This window comes from Cupressus sempervirens, chromosome 7 (assembly GCF_028749045.1).
Source record: "Cupressus sempervirens isolate cs-2001-9-10 chromosome 7, ASM2874904v1, whole genome shotgun sequence".
Classification (NCBI taxonomy): domain Eukaryota; kingdom Viridiplantae; phylum Streptophyta; class Pinopsida; order Cupressales; family Cupressaceae; genus Cupressus; species Cupressus sempervirens.
Genome location: NC_143124.1, coordinates 117,541,544 through 117,548,488, shown reverse-complemented (window position 1 = coordinate 117,548,488; position 6,945 = coordinate 117,541,544).

Below are 6,945 nucleotides of genomic sequence, written 5' to 3'. Positions count from 1 at the left end.
TCTTGTAGATTTCCTCCATCCTTGAGCATTTTTATTATAATCAAAATGTTCCTTTTCTTTATCCTAGGAGTTTGGTGTTTGGAGTTCAAAGTCACTACCCTTTGCAAATGTGCAATGCTTCTTTTGAGTTTGGTTTTGATCAATTTCTTTTTGTACAGTCCCCATACTAGGATCATGTCTCTATGAGTTTTGGGTCCCTTGAAAAAATGCATCTCTATTATGTGTTTGATATGTTTGATATTCATGTTCTGCATCAAGGTGACTTCTCTAATGTGAAGGAAGTTTGCTACTTTTTTCACTATGATTTCTGCTAATGGATGTATGGACATAGTCCTAATTATGTATGCCTTCTATTGTATATCTTTTGTCAACTTCACCTTGGCAAATAGCAGAGACTTGTAGTAGAGGATTATCATGCACTGTTATTTGACCCACGTGGAGTTCATATTGGTAATCATGACCATAATTGGTCAAATGTGAATGCTCAGTGCTATGAGGAACAACACAATTTTGATAAAAAGGAGTATTTTCAAAGTGTCACCTAGAGTCACCTATATGTTTGTTAAAACAAGGGATTCAAAGTCTGCATGCTATCATCGAGCTATGAATAGCAACATGGATGTAAGATGAGGGTTGTGGATGAGCAACATGGTTTGTGTGTGCTTCACACTAGTCAATGCTAGTAGAGGTTGGTTCATGCAAGCCATATGATATGGGATCCAGTTGGAATATGGAAATATCACTGATTCTTCCATCATGAACTATGACTGGAGCATGCATATTGTCCATGTCTCTGTCTATATCCAAGGTGTGATGGAAGTGCCCAGCTGTATGTGTGAATGGTCCAACATTTGGAAGTCATTACACAGACTTGATTGCTAAATCACACTTAGTGTAGTGTGGTGAAGACCGTGGGTGAGGCTCTTGTGTGGAGTCCACCTCACCCATGAGTGATATGTGCTCTGAAGCATCAGTAGGGAGAGTGCCTTGCTCAATATATTTTCCATTTTCTTTGTAACCAAATAGAAGATTATCTTCTCTATTTTGATTGTAATTTGAGGATGGGGTGTTATCACTTTGATTGTGATAATTTAAATTTTGTTCATCATGTTCATCATATTGATTCCACATACTTTTAGAAAAGGAGGAAAGAGGGGCAGGAGCTAAAACTAAAGTGGGAGATAGAATACTTGAAGAAACATTGTTATGATTTCTATCAGCATTTGTGTTATTATCAAAAATAGAGAAAGGGGCATATTCACATACCATATTTTCTTCCTTATGAAATGTTGGAAATACCTTCTCATTGACAACAACATCTCTACTTTTGATAATTTTCTTCCCAACCAAATTCCAAATTCTAAAACTAAACTGGTCTTCACGATAGCCCACAAATATGCCTCTTTGTGATTTTGGATCAAGCTTCCTCCTTTTCTCCTTTGGAACATGTACATAAGCTTCGCATGGACAAACACTTGGATGTGAGAATATGAGATTTTCTTTCCCATCCATTCTTCCTCTGGTATGCTAAAGTCCAACTAAGAAGAGGGACTTTGGATGATTAAGTATACTTCTATATTACATGCCTACACCCAAAATTCCTTGCTTAAACTAACACTAGAAAGCATATAGTGAGATTTCTCAAGGATTGTTCTACTCATCCTCTCCATTACTCCATTTTCTTGTGAGGTGAATGGAACAATCTTAATTCTATGGATGTCATTATCCAGACAAAATGAATAATTCTATGGATGCCATTATCTGCACAAAATGAATCAAAATCCAATGAGCGAAATTCTCTGCCATTGTCCGTTTGAAAGCACTTTGTTTTGTGACCAATCTGATTCTCAACTAAAGCCTTAAAGATTTTAACCTTGCTGAAAACATCATATTTCTTATGCAATATGTAAATCCATACCTTTCTTGTGCAATCATCAAGGAAAGTGAGGAAGAAGTTTTCTCATCCAATAGAGCTTTCCTTGGTGGGTCTGAACACATCGGAATAAAAAATTTCCAAAGGAGTACCTTACTTTTCATGTCTGATCCTCAAGAAGCTGACCTGCTTCTATTTTTCATAGAGACAATGTCCACAAAATTGTAAGTCATCTAATTTCAGCCTCAGTAATTGCTCTCTTTTATGAATAACAGCAAGGCCTTTTTTACTCATGTGACCGAGCCTTTGATGCCACAATTCGAAATTGCTATCTTCAACTATCATGGCAGCCCTCACTTCACTGATATTTTCTACAATATATAAACTCCTAATCTGGTCTGCTTTTGCAACTAACATGGATCCTTTTGTGACTTTCAATGAATCAGTTAGAGAAGTGACAAAACCTTGTGCATATATAGCTAGCTTACAGAAATCAAATCTCTCTTTAGTTTTGGAACATGATTGACATATTTTAATAGTCATTTAATACCTCCTTTCAAAGATAATAAAATATCTCCTTTGCCTACTATTTTACATGCTTTATTATCACTCAAATATACTTCACCAAACTTACCTTCTTGATAATTCAAGAAGTATTCTATACATGAAGAGGTGTGAAATGATGCGTCAAAATCCAAAACCCATGAGGCTAAAGTAGTCTCGGTTGTAGATAAAATTAGTACACTATCATCTTTGTCATAAACAGTGTTGGCTTGACTTTCTCGCACTCGTTCTTGTGCTCTTTTATAACCTCTAAAATCCTTTTTCATGTGACCACTTTTGCAAGCAAACCAACAGTCTCCTCCTTTCCTTTCCCTTGACTTCAAGTGCCTAGCTTATTTTGATCTTGTATGATGATTGTTTCTACCTCTATTTTGGCTTCTTCCTCTATTTTTGATACTGACCATCATCAAGGCTTCAGCAGATGAGGATTCCTTTTTACTTCTCAACATATCCTCACTAAGTAGAGTTGTCATTACTTCATCATAGACCAACTTTCTCTTTGAGGAGTTAGAAGTACTAACGGCTATAACAACGGGATCCAGTTGTCAAGTAATGAACACAACAAGATGATAGCTTTAGATTCATCATCTTGTGTCATGCCCACCGAGGTTGCTTGACATAATAAAGTGTTCAAATCATTTATTTGATTCGACATCGCAGTCCCATCCTTCATTTTTAGCTTGTAGAGCTTCTTCATAATGAATATTTTATTTGTAGCTGAGGTCATTTTGTACGTACTTTGAAGTTTATCCCAAACTTCCTTGGTCATAGATTCATTATGTACATTGAATAACACATTCCATGATAAAGCAAGAAAGATTGTTTCCTTTGCTAACTCATCAATTTTATCCCAGTCTTCATCCTTAATTGCAACCAATTTCTTTTCTTTTCCATCAATTTCTACTGCCAAGTCTTGCTTGACTAGCAACGAACGCATCTAAACTTTCCACAAACTAAAATTTTGTCCTAAGAATTTCTACATTCACAAATCTTCCATGACTCCATATTTTCAAACACCAAAATCGATGCCAATGACTACAACAACTGATACCAATTGTGAAGTTCCCTGAAAGTGCAAGCTAGAAAGAACAAAACAACAAAGATAAGAAAAACAAAAGCACGCAATTTTATTGTGGTTCACCACAAATTGTGGCTATGTCCACACTGTAGGGAAGATCTCTTAAATTATTAATGCAAAATTTTGAACTTTACATCACAATTGTAGCTTCAGTTCTTCAAATACAATCTAAATTAATGAACCTCCAATACACACACACACATATATATATATATATATATATATATATAGAGTCTCAAGAGAAATGAAGAGACAAACAATTGGAGGGAAACAATAATACTGGATTTAGGAGTTGTAGATTCTAGATTTTTCAGGAAATTTTGGGAGTAGAGAGTTGTAATGAGCTAAAAATTGGGTTTGTGAGTAGATTCTAAATTTTGTGATCCAAAACTAGCTAGTTTAGACAAAATAAAGCATCTAGATTCCCTCAAACAGACCACCAATTCACAAGCTCCTAGGTACCACACATCTTACCCATATATCTAGAAGAACATTAGAAAAATATAGCTTAAATTTTTTTATACAACTTTTTGTGGTGGCTAATTGGAACAATAGAAATATGTTGCAAGATCCAACAACATCATTTATATTAACCCCCTTCAACTATTGATGGTAAATTTATTCAACATTGAAGGAAATTATGTACAAATAAGGCATGTAAATAATGAGTCTAATAAAAATTTTGAGGATAAAAAGGCTTTCTGATGTTGCAACCCTTGGTCAGTTTCATCTCAATCTCAATGAAACCCTCCAAAAGGCACTAATCACATATTCTAATTCTCCTCTTCATTTCTTTTTTGGTTCTACAAAAAAATGAAATGTTGTTCCTTTGGATTAGACTCTCCTTATTGAACTCTATAGAAAGAAAATTTAAAGATGATAGGCATTCTTCTCAATTCATTTGATAAAGTAGAATTTGCATTCTTGTTTTCTCCCATAGAATAATTAATTCTTTAAAACTGATTTTATATATTGTTTGAGATGTTTGCCACTAGGATATGATTACACATTTTGCTAATAATTGTTGTGGCCAAATTTACTACTCATTCTCTAAAGACTTATTTGTCATACAGTTAGGTCAGTCATATGAGTAAGTAGGTGGACTTAAGGTGAGTGTTCTCAATGCATTTGACAATGTAAGACAACTTTTATGTTATTCTTATATATTATTAGATATATTATTGTACTTGAGTCTAAGTATGCTCCATGTAATACTATGTTGACATAATTCTTGGGCAATGTGTAGATAGTAAACTAAAATGTGCATATCTTACTAAGGGGGACAATTCATATTTTCTCTCTCTCCAAACTTTTCTTGTATTTTATGTTTTAGTTAGTTATTTAATCAATAAAAAATGCACGTATGTGGTTGCATGAGATAAAAATCCAACAAAATTAGTATATTGTGGTTATTCAATCAGCTTATTACTAGATGAATTATTTAGAGACTGTACCTACAGTGTTAGTAGAACAATTTTTTTTAAATGCTAGTGACACAATCATGTATCTGTCGCAGCTATGCTTTTGTACTAATTGGTAGACCACCAAATTCAATATGAAATAGCTAAAAATGAAAAACAACATAAATTTAAGAAAAATATTATAGGAACACCATATTGTACAACACACTCACATTACAACATTGAAAAGAGTCACATGCAATTGACAATGAGAACAAGTAGCCATCCAAATAATACTTAAAATTAAATAACATATCTTCTGGAATTAGACAATTACACCTATGATAAAAGTCATTATGCTAGATCCAACACCTATTAATAGTTCTTAAGTGCTCACTTATTTCTAGCCATTTTACTTAGAGCTCTTCACTGAACCATTTGTACTATTATACAAACCTACTAAAGTTTTTTTCAAGTTGAAGGAGTATGTTAACACTCCATGAAAATATATTGCAAATCACTTTCAACTATACAACTGCATGTGAAAAGACTACAAATGAAAAGACTACAAAAATATTTGCACTAGAAGCTATTTAGACAAATATATGTACTTCAATAAAATTCAACTTTTAGTGAACTTAACCTCTAGCAATATATACTATGCCTATGGTTGTTTAGTTGTTGTAGTTAATCTATGCATTCCAAAATGTCATCTTATTTCGATTAGAAATGCAACATTAACACTCTCCATTGTAGAACAAACACCTTCAACAAATCAAAAGATGTAGAGATTGTAGAACATCCTCAATAGTTATTGTGCCTCAAAGTAATATTATTTTCTTATACTTAATCAACCCTATAACTAGTAGATGAATAGGAGGAACCAATGCATGGTCTTTCAATGGAAATGCTTAAATACCATGTATTTTCACAAAAACCTAATAGGTGATGTTGAATCCATTTCGTAACCACAACTCATTACTCAGGCATGGAATGGTGATTCATGGCATAAAACTCAAGCCTATATTGCATATTTCACTCCATCTGAAGTGCAGATCAGTGTACCTAGTAAGCATGCAGGTCCATAGATTGAAGGAACTCAATAATTAACAAATATTGTAGTCAATAGTAATAGATATTTATCCTACATCTAAAATCTAATCTACATATCTAACAAATCTTTTTATTTGACTCGTTTTTTAGGAAATGAAATATATTTTTCAATTTAGTTTTAAGTTTAATGTATATTAACTAATATTTAGTAATTTTTAAAATTTACACAATTCAAATTAAAATATTCTGTTAGAGAAAGTTATCTCAAACTAGTACTTTAATATATGGAACAATAATTTTTTTTTTAAAATTAAAATTTAATTTCACATGATTTTAAAGCTTAAATAATAATATAAATTCATTTTAAATTTATTGTGGTAGCTTGTAAGATTGGGCTTTTGATAGACAAGAGTGTATAACACAACAATAAGTTGTGAGTCTCTCAATGGGGAGGACTTGGGTTCGAATCTACTCGAGATTAACACATAATAATAATTAATCTTAACAATAGTAATAAATGAATAATAAATAATGTAGGCTTTGACCAATAACCTATTCAAATAAAAAGGTTGCTTTTTTTATATTTTTGTCAGAATTCAACAGTATATTCACTTATTAAGTTTTAAAGTGAAATTTTAAATTTTAAAAGATTTCAAAATCTTATTACAATGTCAACAATATCTTTATAATTAAAATTGTAAGTTTACATTTGATTTTAACTTGATATTATAATTTAAATACTATTTCTATTTATAAAATTCAAAATAGTATCCACACAATTATAAGGTTCTATGTTAATTAGAGAAAATCAACTATGGCTATAAGGAAATACACAACATAATGTAATTTGAGATTCTCAAACATGAGGAAAAATAAGTGTACACAAGGGAAGTGAGAAAATAGATATAAAGCTAACTAAAAAACATTTAGTAAATTTATTTTCAATAAAAGATTGACACACCTATGTCATTTCTAAA